Consider the following 24580-nt stretch of genomic DNA (forward strand, 5'->3'; position numbering starts at 1 on the left):
TTTACATAGATTGCATAAACAATCCTGCTCACCCACTAGAGCGGCGGAGATCTCAGAGCTACATAAACAGCTACATGAGCTTAATCTACACACATACGAGCATGCCCTCAAAAAACTCAAAATGAAGTATTATTGGCAAGGAAATAAATCGGGGGAATTGTTGGCCAAACAGGTGAAAATACGTGCAACCAAATCCCGAATCCCATATTTAATCGCCCCCAACAAGGAAAAAATAATGGACCCTCAATAAATTGCAAACGAATTCGCTAAATATTACGAAACCCTATACAACTTAAAAGGAGACAAAAGGACCCACCAACCAAATGACGCAGAAATAATGACATTCTTAGAATCAGTAAATCTACCAAAACTATCAAATACACAGAAGGAATTGCTCTCCCAGGCACTTACAACATTGGAAATTCATAGAGCTATAGATACCCTCAAATTACACAAGGCCCCGGGACCAGATGGCATTCCAAATGACTACTATAAAAAGTATAAAAACTCAGTCTCATCATACTTGGTAACAGTGTTCAATGAGGCCACCAAGAACTTCCTGTAGAAATGCTGAATGCTCATATTATTAACCTGCCCAAACCTGGAAAGGACCCAGGCACTCCAGCAAATTTTCGGCCAATCTCGTTATTAAATACGGACGTCAAATTATATACTAAAGCATTGTCTCTAAGGCTCCTGCACATGCTCCCTGAGCTAATTCACTGGGACCAAGTTGGATTTGTCAAAAATAGACAGACCAGTGACGGAACCCGACGCCTTATTGACCTGATCGCTGAGGTGGAGGTGAGTCGAACGCCTTCTCTGCTCCTATCTTTGGATGCAGAGAAGGCGTTTGACAGAATCCACTGGGGATTCATGGAAAGAACGCTTCGAGGCTTTGGTTTTGAGGGATCAATCCTATCATCCATCATGGCACTATACTCTAAGCCCTCGGCCCCGGTATATTCAAATGGGTATTTGTCCTCAGGATTTAATATAACAAATGGAACGAGGCAGGGGTGCCCTCTCTCCCCCCTGATATTCGTTCTATTGATGGAACCATTTGCTCAGGCCATAAGGAAGGAGAGAGAAATCTCCGGGATCAGTGTGGGAGCCTTGGAGAGCAAGATAGGCCTATTTGCAGATGACGTCATACTATGTGTCACGAACCCTGAGGTTTCTCTACCTCATATATTTAGAATAATTCTCCAATTTGGGCAAGTTAGCTACTATAAAATTAATCTGAGTAAATGCTTAATCCTCGATATGGGTATCCCACAGGCCACAAAACAGAAACTAATGGAACAGTATCCACTGACTTGGAAGGCAGACAAAATCCCATACCTAGGGATTCAATTAACTTATCCAATCAAAAACCTGGGAAAAATAAACTATGCAATTTTATTGCAAAATATAAATAAGGAAATACAAGCATACCCCAAGGCAATAATATCCTGGTTAGGACGGATATCGGTAGTAAAAATGATGTTATTATCCCAAATCCTATATTACTTTCGCAACCTACCTATTCAAATACCACTGCACACCGTCAATAAGCTCCAATCAGCTCTAATGAGTTTCATATGGAACCGACAAAAAGCGAGAGTATCTGCAAAATTCCTGTTCATGCCAATAAGGCAAGGGGGGCTAGGATGCCCGTGTGTACGTGTATACTACCGAGCTACTATGCTAGATCAACTGAGATACTGGTGGGATGGGAACTCCCCAAAACCCTGGGTAAAATTGGAAGCACAACTGGTGGGACATTCCTCTATGGCCTCATATCTGTGGTATCTCCGTTTAGCCAAAAAAAAGCAATCACCAGGTTACCCCACAATACGAGTGGGAGCAAACATTTGGTTATCACAGAAGGTGGGGTAGAAACTACTCCCCACAAGAACACATAAGCTCCCGATAACCATTATTGGTAAAATGATCCAAAATATGAATCTGAGGGATTGGATTTCAAAAGGGATAACCAAGGTAGGAGACATCATGAGTAACTTGGAGCTTAGACCGTTTGGTGACCTTGTTAGCACTAGAGTTGAGCGCGGTTCGTGGTTCTCCAGCTCGCGTTTCGAGTGATTTTGGGGGCTGTTCTAGATCGAACTAGAACTCGAGCTTTTTGCTAAAGCTCGATAGTTCTAGTTACGTTCGAGAACGGTTCTAGCAGCAAAAAGCCAAGCTAATTACTAGCTGGTTTTCCGCTGTAATAGTGTAAGTCACTCTGGGACTCACACTATTATGAAATTTCAGCGTATAGTGTGCGGGAACAGTGCATTCAGATCACTGCTGCTGGGATAATGGCGATCGCCATTTTTTTTTCCTTGTCTTCCTTCCCTAAGTGTGCGCGTGTAGTGGGGCGGGCCAGCATGTCAGCCAAACCCAGACACACACACAGCTAAGTGGACTTTTAGCCAGAGAAGCAACGGCATGTGTGATAGAATGTCCATGTCACATGTCCCTGCATTATAAAAACGGGTATCTGCCCGTCAGGACGCCATTATCTGCATTCTGCGTCTGGGTGTCAGTCACCGCTGGCGTAGCTCCTGTCTCCGATACTGCTGTGCACGCTCTACACACAGCGCTATACAGAATAGGGATAGAAGTTTCTTTTAGCCCTTGTAAGGGCTAATAACAGCAGGCTCAGAGCCATAGGTGACAGTCAGGTCCGTGGAAACAGATTTTAACAGCTACAGATAAGAACGTCTGTGTAGCTAAGGTCAGGGACTTCCTCGCTGCATTTCCCCATTAGGAGGAATATAAAGTGAAGCTTCCTTTCCTCTACACAGACCCACAACCCTGCCACTGTACCCTCCTGCCCTTTGCACACTCCAGCTCATTGTTACTAAGCCATTATACTAGAAAACACTGAGGAAACTTAGTGGCATCCTAAAAGTGGCTGTTGGACTTCCATTAGTGTCCCACTAGTGCAAATCTATTTGCAGCACCTCTGCATTGCACACTCAAGCTCATTGTTACTAAGCCATTATACTAGCAAACACTGAGTAAACTTAGTGGCATCCTAAAAGTGGCTGTTGGACTTCCATTATTGTCCCACTGGTGCAAAGCTATTTGCGGCACCACTGCATTGCACACTCAAACTCATTGTTACTAAGCCATTATACTAGCAAACACTGAGGAAACTTAGTGGCATCCTAAAAGTAGCTGTTGGACTTCATTATTGTCCCACTGGTGTAAAGCTATTTGCAGCACCACTGCATTGCACACTCAAACTCATTGTTACTAAGCCATTATACTAGCAAACATGAGTAAACTTAGTGGCATCCTAAAAGTGGCTGTTGGACTTCCATTAGTGTCCCACTAATACAAATCTATTTGCAGCACCTCTGTATTGCATACTCAAGCTCATTGCTACTAAGCCATTATACTAGCAAACACCTGAGTAAACTTAGTGGCATCCTAAAAGTGGCTGTTGGACTTCATTATTGTCCCACTGGTGCAAATATATTTGCGGCACCCCTGCATTGCACACTCAAACTCATTGTTACTAAACCCTTCTAATAGCAAACTATGCTGCCAGTTTAAGGGCCGTAGTTGCATGGTCAGGGATAGTTATTGTTGTTTTTTCTGCTGTTAATAAAGCTAGACCACCGCTGCAATCTACACCACCTCTCAATTTTTACTACCACATTTTAAGTGCACAATCTTGTCGCAATCAAAATGAGTGGCAAAATGACAGATGCTAGTGGAAAGGGGAAGAGGCGTGTTGGAAAAAGAAGAAAAGGGTTTGTCTGTGGGGAAGGTGGCAAAGCTCCATTAACATCTGCTGAAGATAGACCATCTTCCAGCAAAAGTAAGATATCTACTACTTACCGTGGACAATCCGATGTGCTCCATTTTTTATGGACACGAACAACTGGAACAAAGGTAGATGATGGCCAAAAAAAGAAAATGCTTGAATGGATCTCAAGTGGTCCAACAAGTGCCCTCTCTGTCACCTCAACTATCGCATCCAAAAAATACCAGTCCTCTGAGTTGTCATCCCAATCATACTTGCTTTCTCCCAGCTCTGAAGTCTCCATCCGCCCTGCACAGTATGGTAGAACTAAGATGGCTGAGTCTGCAGAGCTGTTCAGTCACACTATAGCCTGGGAATCAGAGGTCTGCTCCCAAGCTACAGTGAGTACAGACCAGAAAATGGTATGCAGTGATGCCCAGAACCTTTGTGACTCTGATTCAGGCCGTGAAGACAGAGTTTCTGAGCATAATGTTGACCCTTATTCACAAACTGTAACACCTGTTGTTAGACACAATGAGGAACATACTGATGACGATGAGACACAGATACCAGATTGGGATGACAACTTAAATATTCGGTCAGGGCAAGAAGAGGCTCGGTCTGAGGGTGAGGGGAGTGCAAACACAATGCTTGATGATGAAGTTCTAGATCCCACCTACTGTCAACCCACAGTCAGGCACTCGAGGAGGTCAACAGAGGTGGTGGAGGAGGATGCTACTGACGACGAAGTTGCCTTGCGCCTTCCTGGACAGAGGAGTAGTACTGGTAGTACGTCTACAACTGCATCCTCAGCCACCACTCTGCCTCTGAGCACTAGTCGGGGGGGCTCAGCAGGTTGCATGCCCTCTAAGCCTTGCCTAGCCTGGACCTTTTTTGACATAGCAAAAGATCGCCTAAATCATGTGATATGTAAAATTTGTCGTGATTCTGTTAGTAGAGGGCAAAACCTCAGGAGTTTGACAACTTCTTCCATGAATCGTCACATGAACAAATATCATATGTCCCAGTGGGAAGCTCAACGTGCTGCAATGCGGTCTAGCGGAGCGAACCATCCACCGCCTGCCCCTTCAAGTGCATCCGCGCGCTCTTCATCTTCTAGGACTGTGGGGACAGCTGTCACACCTGGTTTTCCACGCACAACTTCCACCACTGTAACCGCAACAGGCAGTTTGCTTGGTAGGTCGTCAGTTGGTTTGGAAGGGGAAACAAGTGCGTGTGTACAGCTCTCTCAGACATCGATAGCATCAACGTTGGATGAAGGCAACATCATGTCTACACCTGCACTTTCCTCACAAACCTGCATTTTTGCAGGGACACCCTACTCACCACCGTCTACACACAGCAGCCAGATCTCTGTCCCTCAGATGTGGACAAATAAAAGGCCATTTCCTGCGACCCATGACAAAGCTAAGAGGTTGACTTTATTCCTCTGTAAGCTCTTGGCTACCGAAATGCTGCCTTTCCGCCTTGTGGACACACAGGATTTTAGAGACCTTATGTTTGTCGCTGTGCCCTAGTACCAGATGCCCAGTCTCCACTACTTCTCTAAGAAAGGTTTGCCTGCGCTACACCAGCATGTCGCACACAACATGACCGCTTCCTTGAGAAACTCTGTGTCTGAACGGGTGCATTTCACCACCGATACTTGGACCAGTAAGCATGGACAGGGACGTTACATGTTGCTGACTGGCACTGGGTAACTATTGTGATAGATGGTGAAGGGTCTGCTGCACAAGTCTTGCCGTCCCCACAACTTGTGTGTCAATCCTCTGTCTGTCCAAGTTCCGCCACTGCTTCTGCCTCCTCCACCTCATCTGGGTCCTCCACCTCCACCCCAAGCCTGCCTGGTCAGGCCACCAGCATTCTAACTGCACAGAAGGATTCACGCACCCCTCATTACTATGCTGGCAGCAGAGCGCAACGGCATCAGGCGGTCTTTAGCTTGAAATGTCTTGGAAATAAGAGTCACACAGCGGCTGAGTTGTGGGCAGCTCTGGAGACTGAGTTTAATAAATTGTTGTCTCCACTCAACCTGCAGCCTGGTAAGGCCATGTGCGACAATGCTGCAAACCTGGGTGCGGCCCTTCGCCTGGGCAAGGTGACACACGTGCCTTGTATGGCTCAGGTGTTGAACCTTGTTGTCCAGCAATTTTTAACACACTATCCCGGCCTAGATGGCCTTCTGAACAGGGCAAGAAAACTGTCTGCTCACTTCCGCCGTTCAACCACCGCTGCTGAGCGACTTCCATTGCTCCAGAAGTCTTTCGGCCTGCCGGTTCATCGCCTGAAATGCGATGTGCCGACACGCTGGAATTCGACTCTCCACATGTTACAGTGACTGTGGCAGCACCGTCGAGCCCTGGTGCAATACGTCATGACGAATAGCCTGGGCCAACGAGATGCAGAGGTGGGGCAGATCACCCTGATGGAGTGGTCTCAGATCAAGGACCTATGCACCCTTCTGCACAGTTTCAACATGGCGACGAATATGTTTAGCGCTGACAATGCCATTATCAGCATGACAATTCCAGTCATTTACAAGCTAGAGCACACGCTAAACACTATTCGGAGTCAGGGGGTGGGACAACAGGAAGGGGAAGAACTACAGGAGGATTCATATGCGCAAGAGACAACAACATCACCAAGGTCCAGACGTTCATACTCACCAACGCGGCAGGCATGGGACCATGGGGGACAGGGATCAACAAGGGCGCATGGTAGCAGGCGAAATGTTGAGGAAGGTGCAGGAGAACATGAAGAAATAGAGGACGAACTGTCGATGGACATGGAAGACTCAGCAGATGAGGGAGACCTTGGTCAAATTTCAGTTGAAAGAGGTTGTGGGGAGATGTCAGAGGAAGAAAGAACGGTTAGCACCTATATGCCACAAACACAGTGTGGACTTGGTCTGCATGACTGCGCAAGACACATGAGCGCCATCTTGCTGCACTACCTCCAACATGACCCTCGTATTGTCAAAATTAGAAGTGATGATGACTACTGGCTTGCCACACTCTTAGATCCCCGGTACAAGTCCAAATTTTGTGACATAATTCCAGCCATAGAAAGGGATGCACGTATGCAGGTGTATCAGCAAAAGCTGTTACTCGATCTTAGCTCGGCTTTTCCACCAAACAACCATGGTGCAGGGAGTGAATCTCCCAGTTGTAACTTGACAAACATGGGACGTTCTCGTCATCTTCAACAGTCTACCCGTACCAGCAGCACCGTGGTGCTGGTAACAGCAATTTTATTGAATCTTTTCATAATTTTTTTAGACCATCCTTTGCAAGGCCACCAGAGACAACAAGTCTGACACATAGTCAACGGCTGGAGAGGATGATACAGGAGTATCTCCAAATGAACATCGATGCCATGACTTTGCAAATGGAGCCTTGCTCATTTTGGGCTTCAAATCTTGAAAAATGGCCAGAGCTCTAAACTTACGCCTTGGGGATTTTGTCGTGTCCAGCTGCCAGCGTTGTCTCTGAACGTGTCTTCACTTCAGTGCTGCTGGGTGTGTGCTGACAGATAAGCGCACGCGTCTGTCCACTGACAATGTGGACAGACTAACGTTCATCAAAATGAACAAGTCATGCATCCACAATGAATTTACTACCCCTGTGTCATCCTGGGGAGAGTAAATGCTTGTGTATTTTGAATGTACTTGATGAAAATCTACCTGTGAAGGGTACAACTGGGGCACAAGTGCTGCCACTGAAGGGGTGGGTGTGTGTGTGGCCCAATTTTTGGAAAAAAGGGAGACTCCGCTTGGAGTAACCCTTGCTTGCAATGTTTCTAAAAATGATCCAAGATGAACAGAGCTGGGATCAGGAAAGTCTTTGCTACCTACCCCGGTGTCATCCTGGGGACGGTTAAGGATGGCGTACTTTTGAATGTGCTTGATGCAAATCTAGCTGTGAAGTGTACAACTGGGGCACAAGTGCTGCCACTGAAGGGGTGGGTGTCTGTGTGGCCCAATTTTTGGAAAAAAGGGAGACTCCGCTTGGAGTCACCTTGCGGTGTTTTAGATGATTTTAGAAGGGCATGCCATGCCTATATCTGTGTCTCGTCCTCTTTTTCCTCGTAACACTGTTTTGTTTTCGCATGAGAATTTGTTCTTGTCACTTTCCCATGTGTTTGTGTTGTGTTGTGAGTTGTTTGTCACCTTTTGGACACCTTTGAGGGTGTTTTCTAGGTGTTTTATGTGTTTGTGATTGCCTCTCATTGTTTCCTATGTGGTTCGAGCGGTTCGCCGAACCGAACTCGAATGAGACCTCCATTCAGCGAACCGAACTTGAGCCGAACCACGGCCGGTTCGCTCATCTCTAGTTAGCACATTTGGGGTAAATAAGAGGGACTTTTACAAATACCTCCAAGTTAGACACTTATTGTCAAATGTGAAAACAAAACAACAGGAGTTGGTATTGTCGTGGAAACCCCTTTCCTGGGAGAGCTAATTTAGGGTGAGATGCCAGGGATCTCCAGATCTGCCAATGTTGGTCCAATTAATACCGATGCATCGGAGACAAACACAAGAACACACAGTCAATGTCCGTGTACCAGGCTTTGTCTGAATCTCAGATACCCAAACAGTACTTTATTAAAACCACAAAAGAAAAGGGGACGGCTTAGTACATGACCAAAAATGGAATGAAAGTTGGAAATAACAAAATCGTAAATTATGGATCCTGCTGAATTCCTTAAAACCAGATCTGTCCAGTTTTCTGGACCTTCAGTAACAAAGAAACTTTAGACAAAGACCTCTTTAAAGAGACTACACCCAGTGCTATTGCTTTTATGAATAACACTTATAAAGCTAATAGAAAAATACAAAATTATTAAACATATATAAATTGCTTAAATGATAATCAAAACTTAATATAAAATATTAACCATAACAGTATCATCATATGAAAATTTCTTTGAGGTTAACAAAGACACAAAGGGGGGGATATCAAGGGCGTATGAAGCCCTGAATGACACACAAAACCCGCACTCCTTACCATATGTGAAGAAATGGGAAAAAAATTTGCAAACTCAATTCCTGGAAGAACAATGGGAGTATTCGTTTAAAAAAAATGTCCCATTGTATCAACCATTTAGAGATATCAAGGAAACTCCTATATAGGTGGTATTGTTACACGCCAGTAAGGCTAAAGAAAATATATCTTCGGAACTCAGATAAATGTTGGAGGTGTAACAACCAGTCGGGTTCATTGCTTCACATCTGGTGGGAGTGTGGGATGATACAACCAGTTTGGACAGAAACACAACAGTGCTCAAGTTCAATACTGGGATATAATATGGAGCTGAGCCCCAAAAAAGCTCTGTTGTATATAGGCCTGGAAGACATGGATTACAATGATGTAATAATAACCGTACAATTTCTGACAGTGGTAAAAATGTATATTGCGGGTAAATTTAAAACACCGCAGGTTCCGACTGCTCAAGAAATAAGGGCCAAGATGCAACACAATTGTAGCATGGAGTGGATTATTGCAATTAAAAATAATAGAGGGTTCAAGTTTGAAGTAACGTGGGGAAAGTGGCTAGATTACTCCGATTCCAGGTGAGAATAGGAGAAGGGGAATGCTGGTGCTCACGTCCATCTGGTGCTGAAGTGGCGGTATAATCATTGGGGTTTGATATTATATGTTGACAGTTCAATTGTTAGCAATGAATGACTGGGAATGGATAATCTTTACTATTAAGGAAAACCGACTGGACAAAATATCTCATAACATGTACGTTCAATTTTTATTGTTAAAAAGCAATAAAATTTATGGTTCAAAAAAAACAAACAAAAGTACTTCATTCCATATCAAAGGAGTCTATTTATTAGTAGGGATGATCAAATACCAAAATATTTGACTTCGTGAATATCCGACGAATAGGTCGCCGCTATTCGACTATTTGCGAATATTCCATACGCAATCTAAGTCTATGGGAAACCCGAATAATTTCACGTTTTACCTAACAGCGAGCTGTGGTGACTGACAAAAAGGCTGAAATGCATGGGAAAAGGCAGAAACAGTATGGGCACAGCCTGTAGAAGGTGCGTGACTGCATTTCTGGTGTCTTGGAATAAGGTGCTTAGGGCAGCACGCGGCTTTTACGTAGTCGCCAGAATGGCTCTCAAACCAAAGTAAAAAAGGGGAAATTGACAAGAAACAGTTTGTAGTGCCTAATCACTTTAATTAAAAGTAAAATCAAGCCCGACCTCCCAAAAAAACACTTTAGCATATGTTTACACGTTTCGTTTTTTTACATTTTTCTCCCTTTTTCGATTAAAAAGGGCTCTAAATTATACATTATATTGGTGTCTGTCTCGCACCTCCTTTTTGGGACATATTTGACAGCACTTTAAAAGGTCAGCTACAATGTGCCCGTTGGGATGTTAGCCTTGCCCTCTAGAGATGAGCGGTGTTCGAAGCGAACCATTCGCCAATTTCAAATTTATGTTGTTATGGACGGTGTTCGAGTCGTTCGACGAACTTGAACGATTTGCTTCACATTCGACCGTTCGAGTTACCATTCGAGAACGGTTTGATCACCAAAAGTGTACCGCCCCGGGGCTCGGTCGGCTGCCGAGCCGCTCGGATACGTGCTCATCAGTGGGTGGCTCGAGCTCCTCACAGACCCGGGGGTCACGTCGCTCTGAAAGGGGGGGGTTGGCGCTACACGTAGGGACTTCGATGGGGAGGTCCACGCCCGGAACCGCGGTTGTTTGTAGTGGATTTGAGATTGTGACGCCACCCACGGGTTGTGGTGAATGGATGGACACCACCGCTGCCGTTCACTAGGCTCCCGGGGATGGTGTTGCGCAGCTTGGTGATGACCCCCTCCGTGGGTAGGGGGGATGATGGCCCCGGGGGCCTGAGGGAGGTGCTGAGGCGGGGGAGTGGATGCGTGCTGGGGTGTCGGTGCGGTGCGGTGTGCGGCCCGAAGGCACTGTTGTACTCACTATCACAAACACACTGGAGTCTCTGGTAAACCAAACGAGATGGTAAACAGTGCCCGCAGCCGGCTACAGTTTTCCCCTTATCAGGTTGGTGGTTTCCGCCTTTCTCCTGCACCTTACTTATGTAGAAAACGTTGACTCCTATGCCTGAGCAACGGTAGTCTGCTCCCCGGCTTGGTATGTGCTGGGAGAGCCCTCTTTGCCCGCAGATGCTGGCCCCTCGGGTCTCTATGCCTGGGCAGTGGTGTTACCCTAATGGTTGGGCTGTTGTCTTCAATCGGGTCTTAGGTGGGATAGTTCCTTAAGTCCAGTCCTCAATCAGTTGATTTGACTCAGCCCGGTTGTTTCTGGGCCTCATACTGGGTCTGAGTACCCCTCCTGGTGCTCCAGTTTCCAATCGTTTCCCTGGTTCGGTACCGGCGGGCCACCACCCGTCCCCGGTCCCTACGGTTCCACTGGCTGTAATCCCAGCTCCTGCAGGTGGCCACCACCGTCTGACTCCTTGCCAGAGGTGACTGGGCTCCAACCCAGACACCTGTTGTAGACTATGGCAGGCCTGGACACAGGTCTGCCCTTTAACTTCACTCCTTTCCACTCCACTGTCAAAGCTCAACTCTACTCTGCTCTGCTCCCCACGGTGAACTGCCTGTTTTTCCCGCCTCAGGGCCTGTGAACTTCTCGATGGGTGGGGCCTACTGCCCGGCTACGCCCCCCTGGTGTGAACAATAAACCCGGAGGGAGGTGACAAGGTTTTGTAGTTTGGCTGCTGTCACCTTTCTAAGGGGGGGGCGTGTGTGTATGGGACTACCCGTGACAACCTGGCTAGTCCAGGCCGTCACATTCCCCCTTGGTTCAATGCAGACCGTCCGCGGGCTGCCCATCCACCATCGGTTTATTTTTGTTGCTTTAACTGGAAAAGATTTAAAACAGGTTACAAGTATAATAAACTTTTGTACAATTCAAGCATATTTTTGAATCTTCCCGTACGGGAGGCATATTCTTAAACGCTGCAATAATGAAACATTTTTATTACTACGGGAACGGGAACGGGTCCTTCTGTTTGCCCACCCAAAGAAACCTTGCCTTGATGCTGCCCCTAAAAAATGGGCAGCACCCCTTTTCCCCAGTCCAGGAACTGGCCCAGGTGTTTTATGGGACGGTTACAGGGTTTCACACCAGTTGGTCTCTCAGAGACCCCACGTCCAGGGGACCCCTGACCCGGAGGATCGCCACCGGTTGCAGTGGTGACGGGGCCTCGGCCATCATTTTCCCGCAGGCCCATACTCCAGCCTGCCTCTCCGGAGGTCGTGAAACGGGACAGGCTGGTCAAGGGATTATTTACAAACCCAATAGTTGTTGGGTGGCCTGCAAGTTCTCGGCCTTGTCTATTTTTCAAGAAAAACGGGGCAAAAACAAAGTCTCAATGGGGACGGGCAATATGGTCCCAACGGGGACTTTTCAATGTGGCAGCCAGGATCCGTTGCCTTTAATTTTCATCTTCTTGGTTAGAGGGTGGCGGGGAGAGGCGGACGTGCAGCTGAGCACCCATGTACGCCGTCCTTACACCCAAGGCTTGCATGGATATCTGGGACTCACGGGTCTCACTGTGAGCGAGTCCTGCCTCCTGACAGGTCAGCGGGCCTGGAAGGGTCTGCACGGTCTGATCCTGCCTGGTGCTTTCCCTGAGACGGGCCTCTCGTTCGCCCGCACTACAGCCACCATCTCTTGTATCTCCTGCTTCCAGCCCAGAGCTTGCTGCATCGACTCGACCCGTACACGGACACAGAACTGCGCCAACTTTCTTTCCAGCCACGTAGCCGTCCCTGGTGGCAACTGGCCCCGTGCCGCCGCAGCTTCAGCGTCCTGGGCGGGCGCTGCTCCCGCAGGCCACGTGGTAACTATAGCTTCTGTTTTTCCGCTGGCGGTTTTCCCTGCAGGCAGATCTCCGCGGGCTGGTGAGGCGGACCCCGCTGCCGATGCTGGTAACAGCGGACTGGGCGGGGGAGCAGCGGCGATTGATACTGACAACGGGGGAGGCAGAATAGGGGGTCGTGGCAGACCGGGTCCCTCAGCCGCAGCGGCCGGTCCCTCGGGGACATATGGGCGTGGGCGCCCACCCACTCCTCTCAATCTGCCTCCACTTCGTACGCCCGCGCGACCGCAGCCAGCTCCTCTACTTCGGCTGTCCATCGCTTCATCAGGAGACGCACCTGGGCCTGGTTGTGGTGACATATTGCCGCTGTCCGGGCTTCCATCCATGCCGCTGTTCCAGGCGCGGGCTCCAGGAATTCTGGCTCTCTGGACGGGGCGGACATGGTGCACTTTCGGTTTCCAGGAATACAACGGGTGGCAGAGTCCTGGAGTCCCTGCCCTTTACACCTTCGGTCACATGGGACAGGGTCTTCACCCGCCCCCCCTGGTCTTTTCGGGGCACTCTCCTTTACTGTCTGCACCGCTCTGCTCTCAGGGGGCGGGGCTCCACTCTCACGCCCTTTTTGCTTGGAGAAGACTGCTTGGGCGGGAAACTTCGCGCCACAGGATGGTGACAAGATGGCGGATTCTGCAATTTTTCAACGGGGACTCCGCTGATGATAACTTCAAGGCGCACTTCCACAGGTAAGTGGATGGGTTCAATCCTGTTCGTGGTGCCAAAAGAGTCGATGTGTACCGCCCCGGGGCTCGGTCGGCTGCCGAGCCGCTCGGATATGTGCTCGTCGGTGGGTGGCTCGAGCTCCTCACAGACCCGTCGCTCTGAAAGAGGGAGTTTAGCGCTACACGTAGGGACTTCGGTGGGGAGGTCCACAGCCGGAGCCACGGTTGTTTGTAGGGGATTTGAGTTCGTGATGCCACCCACGGGTTGTGGTGAATGGATGGACACCACCGCTGCCGTTGACTAGGCTCCCGGGGATGGTGTTGCGCAGCTTGGTGTTGACCCCCTCCGTGGGTAGGGGAGATGATGGTCCCGGGGGCCCGAGGGAGGTGCTGAGGCAGGGGAGTGGATGTGTGCTGGGGTGTCGGTGCGGTGCGGCGCGGTGCACGGCCCGAAGGCACTGTTGTACTCACTATCACAAACACGCTGGAGTCTCTGGTAAACCAAACGGTGCCCGCAGCCGGCTGCAGTTTTCCCTTTATCAGGTTGGTGGTTTCCGCCTTTCTCCTGCACCTTACTTATGTAAAAAAACGTCGACTCCTATGCCTGAGCAACGGTAGTCCGCTCCCCGGCTTGGTATGTGCCAGGAGAGCCCTCTTTGCCTGCAGACACTGGCCCCTCGGGTCTCTATGCCTGGGTGGTGGCGTTACCCTAATGGTTGGGCTGTTGTCTTCAGTCGGGTCTTAGGTGGGATAGGTCCTTAATTCCAGTCCTCAATCAGTTGATTTGACTCAGCCCGGTTCTTTCTGGGCCTCGTACTGGGTCTGAGCACAGCTCCTGGTGCTCTAGTTTCCAATTGGTTCCCCGGTTCGGTACTGGCGGCCCACCACCCGTACCCGGTCCCTACGGTTCCACCGGCTGTAATCCCAGCTCCTGCAGGCAGCCACCACCGTCTGCCTCCTTGCCAGAGGTGACTGGGCTCCAACCCAGACACCTATTGTAGACTATGGCAGGCTTGGACACAGGTCTGCCCTTGAACTTCACTCCTTTCCACTCCACTGTCAAAGCTAAACTCTACTCTGCTCTGCTCCCCACGGTGAACTGCCTGTTTTTCCCACCTCAGGGCCTGTGAACTTCTCGATGGGTGGGGCCTACTGCCCGGCTCCGCCCCCCTGGTGTGAACATTAAACCCGGAGGGAGGTGACAAGGTTTTGTAGTTTGGCTGCTGTCACCTTTCTAAGAGGGGGAGCGTGTGTGTGTATGGGACTACACGTGACAACCTGGCTAGTCCACGGCATCACAAAAGTGTAGCTAGGTACTAGCTGGCTTTTCACTGTAATACTGTCAGTCACTGTTACTAATGATATTATCAAAATTTAGCGTATAGTGTGCGGGGGGAACAGGGTTTAGATCAGTGCTGCTGAGTGCTGAAAGAATGGTGATCACCATTTTTTTTTCCCTAACCGCACGTACAGTGGGACGGGCCAGGCTATCAGCCAATCACAGACACACACACAGCAAAGTGGATTTTTGCCAGACAAGCAAGGGCATGTTTCATTGGCTGTGCATGTCCCATGTCCTTGCCCTATAAGACCCGGCCATTTTCCCCATCGCTGCCATTATCTGAGTGCTGCGGGTATGTGACAGTCACCGCTCCAGCTGCTGCTGCTGCTACTGCTGTGGGCGCTATAAAATGCAATCGAGCCATTGGTTTAGGGAGTAGGGAATAGTTTTAATTTCAGCCCTTTTCAGGGCTAGATTAGAGCAGTTCATAGCCATTTTTGCTAGGCAGGTCTGTGCCAGCGCTGTGCAAGGGTTTTTCACAGCATCTGTCTAAATCAGCTCAGGCAATTCCTTGGGGCATAGTATCATTGTCTGAGATAGTCAGTGACATTCCTCTGCTGACAAGAAAGCTACACGACCTCTCCATTCTACACCATGTCTCCATTTCTGCTACACAATTTTAACTGCGAAAAGTGCAGGCAATTCTTTAGGGCATAGTATCATTGTCTGGAATAGTCAGTGACATTCCTCTGCTGACAAGAAAGCTACACCACCTCTGCATTCTACACCACCTCTCCATTTCTGCTATGCAATTTTAACTGCAAAATGTGCAGGCAATTCTTTGGGGCATAGTATCATTGTCTAGGATAGTCAGTGACATTCCTCTGCTGAAAAGAAAGCTACACCAACTCTCCATTTCTGCTACGCAATTTTAACTGTCTGGGATAGTCAATGATGTTCCTCTGCTGACATGAAATCTCCACCCCCTCTGCATTCTACACCACCTCTCCAATTCTGCTACGCAATTTTAACTGCAAAAACTGCAGGCAATTCTTTGGGGCATAGTATGAGTGTCTGTGATAGTCAGAGACGTACCTCAGCTGTTAAGAAAGCTACACCACCTCTGCATTCTACACCACCTCTCCATTTCTAATACGCAATTTTAACTGCAAAAAGTGCAGGCAATTCTTTGGGGCATAGTATCATTGTCTGGGATAGTCAGTGACGTACCTCTGCTGTCAAGAAGCCTACACCACCTCTGCATTCTACACCACCTCTCCATTTCTGCTACACTATTTTTAACTGCAGGTAGTTAGCCAATCTGTGAGGAAGGTGCAGGCGTAGATATAATGTTGCCTTTATCCAAAGGTGGTGCTCTCAATGTTTGGGAGAGCTCAACAACAGCAGCTGTTTCCACTTCCAAAACAACTGACGACCTGCCAATCACACTGCCTGTTGTGGGTAAAGAGGTGGAAGGTCTGCGCCCAAAAGCATGTGTGACTGCTGTCCCCACAGTCGCAGAGGATGAACAGCACTTAAAGCACTTGATGGGGCAGACAGTGGTTGCCCCGCCCCGCTAGACCGCATTGTAGCACAATGACGTTCCCACTGCGACTTATGCTTCATTTAAAGTCATGTACAGGGTGGGCTCCCCAGTATACATCAAAACCACACACCAGGAAAAGGACTCTAGGCAGTTGGGTTGATAAATAATTGTTTAACTTTACCAAAACAAACAATGACAACCATGCATAAAACAAAGAATAGAATAATCTATTCACAAGTCCAAAAGCCTACATCCCTATGCTGCGCCACTCGTAAGGGCAATTTATACCCCCTTCTCACCGACCTTTGCTTAACCAAGCGACTGTCTAAACAGTCGCCTAATACCTGGTAATCCCTCTGCATCCTAAAAGTGTCTGGAATACTTAGTTAGTGTTCCTTTGCTGTCCACTGACCCACACCACTCGTGCATTCTACCCACCTGCCCATTTTTCCCACGCTATTTTACTTCCCCAGAGAGCTGACACTTTTTGGGGCATCCTAAAAGTGTCTGGAATACTAAGTTAGTGTTCCTTTGCTGTCCACTGACCCACAGCACCTGTGCATTCTACCCACCTGCCCATTTTTGCCACGCTATTCTAATTGCAAACTGTGCTGCCACTGCTAGGGGCATACTACAATTGTCTGGGATACTACCTTAGTGTTCCTTTGCTGCCAAGCAAGGTACACCACATGTACATTCTACACGCCTCTCCATTTCTGCTATGCAATTACTAACTGCAGGTAGTCCAGCCAATCTGTGACGAAGGTGCAGGGGTGGATATAATGTTGCCTTCATCCAAAGGTGGTTCTCTCGATGTCTGACAGAGCTCAACACCACCAGCTGTTTCCACTTCCAGAACAACTGACGACCTGCCAATCACACTCCCTGTTGCGGGTAAAGGGTTGGAAGGTCAGCGTGAAAAAGTATGTGTGACTGCTGTCCCCACAGTCACAGAGGATGAAGAGCACTTGATGGGGCAGACAGTGGTTGCATAGCCCTGCTATGCCGCATTGTAGCACAGTGAACTTCCCATTACGACTTATGCTTCATTTAAAGTCAAGTACAGGGTGGGCTCCCCAGTATACATCAATACCACACAACAGGAAAAGGACTCTAGGCAGTTGGGTTGATAAATGATTGTTTAACTTTCCCAAAACAAACAATAAGAAGCATGCATAAAACTGAAAGAATAGAACAATCTATTCACAATTCCAAAAGCCTACACCCCTATGCTGCGACACTCATAGTGGCGATTTATACATGCTGCTCACCAAATTTGGACTAACCAAGGGATTGTGTAAACAGTTGCCTACTACCTGGTAATCCCTCTGCGTTGCAGGAGTAATTGTGTGTGTGTGTGTGTGTGTGTGTGCACGCGCAAACACGACCTACCAGTGAGGCAGCACAAGAGCTTACAACTTATCTACCTAAACATAGACAAAACCCATTAACCTCCCTGAATACCCTTGTTTGCTGAAGCATCACAGATAAGGCAGATGATAAAAGTAGTAAGGCAAACCATACAGCTCAGCAACACAGTCCTGGAAATATTGTAAAGCAACAGTCAATGCAAACATGTGTTGCTGTCCCTCTAGGATTTTAACTGTAACTGTAACTGACAAACTGACAGAGCAGAGGCAGCAAGTCTTATTGTCTATATAGTCGGCCTAAGCAGAACAGATATGTGTTTTGTTACCAAAACAAAGTGTTGCATGCACGCAGTCCTGACTGGGCCCAGCCTACTGTACCCGGGTACTGTGTTGTCCAGCTGCCATAAATACAGACTTGACGATCCTCTCACGGTAATCAGTATAGCCAGGAACTGAAGAATGGTGGTCTCCGGCACAGGATGCTGCTCACACGCGTTACGGTCCTCCTCACCAAACTCCAACACGAGTCTCCTCACAATCCACCTAAATGTTTCTGCGGCGGCTCCTTTCTGTTATGCACACCTTTTGCTTTTCCTTCAGCTCACATACAGCACGTCCTCTGGTCTCCAAGTCCACAGCCAAAGACCGTTTTGCTGTTGCTATAGTGACCAAACAGTCAAAGGCAGATGCAAATCAGCGGCCCCTTGTGGGTGGTCAGCAACAATGCATACAATGAACGACAAACAAGCATCTTGCATTCACAGTGGATAGAGGTCATCGATACACCCTCACCATATCACTTCATATCCATGTGACAGTTCATAGACGAAGTACTCAAACTAGTGAGTTTTTGGCCTCTACTTATAGATTGGTGACAAATCTTACAGATGACATGAGTTGGGTGATCGCTTGCGATGTCAAAAAGGCCCAGGCTAGGCAAGGCTTAGAGCCCATGCGACCTGCAGAGCCACCACGACTTCTGCTCAGAGGCAGAGTTGTGGCTGAGGATTCAGTTGTTGACGTGCTTCCAGTACTTTGTCTCTGTCCAGGAAAACGCAACATAACCTAGTCGTCAGTAGCATCGTCCTCCACCTCCTCTGCTGACCTCATCGACTGGATGACTTTGGTTTGACAGTAAGTGGGGTCTCCAACCTCATTATCACCCTGTGTGTTTTCATTCCCCTCATCCTGAGTCCTCCGAGACAACCTCTTCCTGCCCTGACCGAATAGTAAAGTTAACGTTCCAAGACACATGAGTGCCTTCTTGCTGCACTACAGTTTTGGAATGAGGGTGTACATTATGCTCAGCACCTTCTTCATCGGGTCCTGAATCTGACTCACAAAGCTTCTGGGCATCAGTGCAGATCATTTCCTTGTCTGGACTCACTGCAGCTTTGCAGCAGACCTCTGATTCCCAGGCTATAGTGTGACTGAACAGCTCTGCAGACTCCACCATCTCTGTTACCCCATACTCAGCAGGGCTGGTGGAAACTTGAGAGCTGTTTGGAAGCAAGTTCGATTGGGTTGACACCACAGAGGAATGGAGTATTTGGGATATTGAAGTTGAGGTGGAGGAGAGGCCACTTGATGGAGCACTTGAGATCCATTCAAGCATCTGCTCTTTTGGTGCCTCATCTACATTTGGTAGCGATGGTTGTGTCCGTAAACAAAGGGATCATATAAGATTATCCACAAGAAGAAGTATACATCTTATTTTTGCTGGAAGTTGATGTTACGAATCGGTGTCGCCGTAGCCACAAACAGCCTGCTGTGGTTCCAGTTGCGCCCAGGCGTCAGCTGCCATTTTTGGCCGTGCCACGGGTCATCCAGCTGACTGCTTCCTCTTCCACGTCTAAGTGTGGAGAGGCGGCTAGTGGGCATGCGTGTGCCAATTTACCCCAGCCACAGCCTAAGTCCAGTGTTTCGCCTAGTGAGCATGCTCAGCCTGACTGTGCCATTCCTGAGGCTAAGTCCTCAGTTCGGGCTACTGAGCATGCTCCCACACTTAGTGCGAAAAGCCTCTTTGCACAGGTATTTGGACTCCGTGCCATGTCTAAGTCCTGTCTTGTGCCTACAGAGCATGCAGAAGCTGATAGTCTGTTTTCTGAGACTGTTGTTCAGGCTACTGAGTATGCTCAGGCACTTAGTGCATCAGAGGCTAGGTCCGGTAAGGACCTCACTGGCCATGTCCATGAGGTGGCCGGCCCTGATAGGCCAGAGGGCATTAGGTGTCTTGATGATGTGGCCACTCCGGACTGGCTTGCTTAGGCCCGCCCCTATGATTTGGCCCCTCATCATTGTTCGTCAATGATGACTGGTGAGGTGTTTGGGGCGTGGCTGCCATGAGGTCATCAGTGAAGTGGCGGTTCTGGATAATCCGCTGGTTATGTCACTGATGACATGGCACTCTGCTATTGGCTCCTGGAGTTGAATTGTGGTCCACCCTGGGTTGAAGCGGACCCAGGTTATAAAAGGGGCTGGAGACAACATGGAGGTGCGCAGTCTTCTATTATGCTCAGACAGAGCACACCTCCATGTGTTGAACCCATTGCAGCTTTAGGACAGAGGTAGGCAGGGATAGGGCATCGGTGCTGGACGCCACCGCACTTGGTAACGCGGCACGGTTATGGCCAGCTCCTTTCCCACCAGTCCTGCTAGTGCAGCCCAGTGGCATTAACTGGGCTGCTGCTGCTGCTGCGCCTGCTGTCCACAGGTGTGCCTCCTACGCACACGGACAGCGTAACCCAGGGCCCCTGTGTTGTTAACAGGGAGTTCCTGGGCTGGTTGTGTGGACCCTGTGACGCTAACAGGGTTCACAGTCTCCTGATCCGAGTGTCGTTTAACTCGGTTCAGGCTCCTATTAGTTTCAGAGCCACCCAGCTCTGTAACCTCCGCCTAACCTTCAGGTTGCCAGCATCTCCTTTTGCATCTGGGAGCACGATGGACCACAACTGGAGACTGGGATATATAACACCTTATCCTACTTATCCTAATCTGCCAGTCCCCCCGTAACAGATGGTGTTTCTTCAGAAGATGTTACTGTTGCTTTACCACCAACCCCACAGACACAAACTTTTTTCCCCTTTCCAACAAACCTGTTCCCCTTTCCACCAGCATCTGTCCTTTTTCCACTCATTTTGTACATGACCAAATTTGCAACTTTGCAGGGACACCCTACTCAATGCCGTCTCAGCACAGCAGCCAGCCCTCGGTCCCTCAGATGTGGACAAGTAAAAGACCATTTCCTCCTAGCCATGACAAAGCGGTGAGATTCATTCTGTGCACCACTGGTGTTTAGTGGAAAAGCTGATCTAAGATTGTGTAACAGCTTCTCCTGATACTCCTGCATACGTGCGTCCCTTTCTATGGCACACATTATTTTGCCAAATTTGGCCACAGACACCACTTAAGTGGCATCAATTTTCCCACAGTTGCAAACTTAAAATGTTGATTTGCATAAAGCACAATCAAAAAGCCACAATCCTTTACTCTCCCCAGGATGACACAGGGGTAGAAAAGTCCTTGCGGATCCATGACTTGTTCATTTTGATGAAAGTTTGTCTGTCCACATTGTCACTGTACAGACGCGTGCGCTTATCTGTCAGCACACACTCAGCAGCAATGAAGACACGTTCCGAGAGAATTCTGGCTGCGGGACACGACAAGATCTCCAAGGCGTAAGTGGCGAGCTCAGGCCATTTTTCCAGATTGGAAGCCAAAAATGAGCAAGGCTACAGTTGCAGAGTCATGGCATCGATATTCACTTAGAGATACTCCTGTATCATCCTCTCCAGGCGTTGACTATGTGTCAGACTTCTTGTGTCTTGTACAAAAAAAAGACAGTTTGCACTTTGATAATGCTAAAGTATCGAAACCATGAATGTGTGAACATGGAAATGCATTACTGCTAAGGAAAATCTAAGGAAAATGAGATATTTAGCATATAAAAATGGCCATTTGTATATCTATCCAGTTGCCACGTGATGGCATATCTCGTAACTGGGTACCTACACTATGCTGAAGCCTCTCTCTGGGTTAAAAACCTCCTGTGTATGGGGAAGTAGGAACCTGCTATATAGGATAAGATTACCTGTGGCAAGTGGGGGAGGGGTGCACGGTCAGAAGGTATGACCCTCTTAATATAGACAAAAAGACTGACTGCACTCACCAAACTGACATGTGAACATCAGTTTCACAAACAGTATACAGTATTCAGTACATATGTACAGAAAGTTACCTCCAGTAAGTTTACACAGAGCACCTCAGAGCGGATCAGATTGCGGTGAAAGGATGAAACCGTAAGTGTGTGCAATGAGTATTTGCTCTTATTGCAAATCATTGCTCTTAAATCAGGTTAAAAATTTGTAAAAAGCTTTGCTTGTCTTGGAACATGCTTTCAAACCAAGTTACTCATAATCCAAGGTTCCACTGTATACACTTTTCAGGCTATATGAAAGGCCATTCAACAGTTTGGAGGGCTATGTGGGTCCATTATATAGTTTGGAGAGCTATGTGAGGATCATTATACTATTTCGAGAGGTATGTGGGGCCATTATACAGTTTGGAAGGCTATATGGGGTCATTTACCGTATGGAGAGCTACAAGTGCATCTCAAAAATTTAGACTCTCATGAAAAAGTTGATTTATTTCAGTAATTCAATATAAAAAGGGAAACATATTATATAGTCATTACAAACAGAGTGATCTATTTCAAATGTTTATTTCTGTTAATGTTGATGATTATGGCTTACAGCAAATGAAAACCCATCATACTATTTTGAGAAGAATATGGGGGCCGATATACGGTTTGAAGGGCTATGTGAGGGCCATTATACTACATGGAGGGCTGTCTAAGTGCCATTATGCTATTTGCAGGGCTATACAGGGAACTTATACTATTTGAGGGCTATGTGGGGGGCCATCATACTGTTGTGATAAAGAAGTATGTAATAGAACTGGAATCACCATACAAATATATCTTGGTGCTATAAAATTACCCAGAAAATAAATGTAGACAGAAAATAATAAAATAAATATGAAGTGGGATCCCCCTTATTTTTGATAACCAACGCAGGTGAAGCAAACAGCTAGGGGCTGCAACCCTCAGCTGTCAGCTTTACTTTGGCTAGTTATCAAAAATTAAGGGGATCCCACACCATTTTTCAAAATTATTTATTTAAATAATTAAAAAAAATCTAAATTACTTTCCAGTAATGTTTTTTTCCAGAACCCATGACAGCACCACCAGAGAGAGAGGTCCACCCATGTTATTAAAGGAATCCCACTGAAATAAAAGGGCGGCACGCCAACACCTCTCTACCGCATCATCAATTAGGTTACAGAGCACAGAGCGGAATACCAGAAATTATATAAATGAAAACCAACATCAACATGAACCAAACACCCGCAAAACTGTGGATACCAAACCCCGAAAGGTGAATACGGAAAAGAGGTGGGAAGCGGTGGCGCTGTCGTGGGTTCTGGAAAAGAACATTACCGGTAAGTAATCTAGGTTTTTCCCATCACTACGACATCACCACCAGAGAGATTCTAAAGACAAACAAATGACTAGAGAGGGACCACAGCCTGTAGAACCCTTCTACCAAAAGTCAAATCCACAGTGGCAGACAAATTTAATCTATAGTGATTAAAAAAGGTAGTAGGAGAGGACCAGATTGCCACCTTACAGAACTCGGCCCAAGAGATTGCCACCGATGTAGTAGAATGGGCGGTAATACCCTTTGGAACTGGTCTATTCCTCGCTAAATAGGCCTCCCTAATTGCCTCTTTAACCTACCTAGCAATGGATCCCTTAGAAGCTGAAAGACCCTTCCTAGGACCCTGGAAGCAAATGAACAACACCTGACATCACTGGTTTGCCGCTGTAAGGTTCTGGCCACTACAGAATTGAGCCGCGTCATCAGCGGGGCCGTTATTCACGTGAGTCCTCCACCTGGGGTTCACTTCAGTTGTGGCCTGATTTGCGCTCACAGGACTCCAGCTGTGACTGGAAATCACCAGAGTGACTCCACCACTGATCTCTTGGCTCACTTCAGTCACTGCGGTGATTTGCTGTCACAGGTAGAGGACTCCAACTGTGGCCGCGGCTAAGCTGAGTGATGTCACCGCTGACCGCTGGCTCACGTCAGTTGCTGCATGGAGCTCACAGCGGGCAGTCTTGTTCTATAGCACTCGCTGTGAGCGTCAGACGTAGCACTGCTGGAAGCATCGTGGGACCTCATGTAAATTACACTGGACCTTGAAGAGTGCTTGGGGGGTTAATAAAGTGGAGAAAGCGGGTGCTTTTTTGTCTTTTATTTGAAATAAAGGATTTTTTTGGGTGTTTGTGTTTATTTACTTTCACTTACAGATTAGCGATGGGGGTGCCTCATAGACGACTGCCATGACTAATCTAGGACTTAGTGGCAGCTATCGTCTGCCATTAACTCCTTATTACTCTGATTGCCACCGTATTAGGACAATCGGGATGAGCTGAGTAAAGTCTCGGGACTGTCGCATCTAATGGATGTGGCAATTCTGGGAGGCTGCTGGCTGATATTTTTAGGCTCGGGGTCTCCCAATAAAGTGGGTCTCCCCAGCCTTTGAATACCAGCCCTCAGCTGTGAGGTTTTATCTTGGCTAAGTATCAAAATTGGGGGGAACCGCTTGCCGTTTTTTTAAATTATTTATTTATTGTACTGTACGATAGAGACCCACGCACTGGCGGCTTTGATTGGTTGCAATCAGACAGCTGTCACTCAGCATGGGGCCACGTCTGACTGCAACCAATCACAGAGAGAGAGAAGCAGTGAATATGTATGAGCCCAATGAGCTGGTGCAGTGAATATGTAATGAGGCTAATGAGTGGGTCGGGAAGAAGAATGAGAGGCCGCAGTAGCAGTGTGACAGCCGCGTCGCGCTGCGCCGGTGATCGATGAGTATGAAGTGCTTGGAAAGAGAAAGAGATAGACAGACAGAGCAAGAGACACCGACACCCCAAAATCACTCCAGCATTGATTTTGTCATTCTGGAACGAAGTTCGTGAGCTGCGTTTTTGTTGACA

This window comes from Anomaloglossus baeobatrachus, chromosome 7 (assembly GCF_048569485.1).
Source record: "Anomaloglossus baeobatrachus isolate aAnoBae1 chromosome 7, aAnoBae1.hap1, whole genome shotgun sequence".
Classification (NCBI taxonomy): domain Eukaryota; kingdom Metazoa; phylum Chordata; class Amphibia; order Anura; family Aromobatidae; genus Anomaloglossus; species Anomaloglossus baeobatrachus.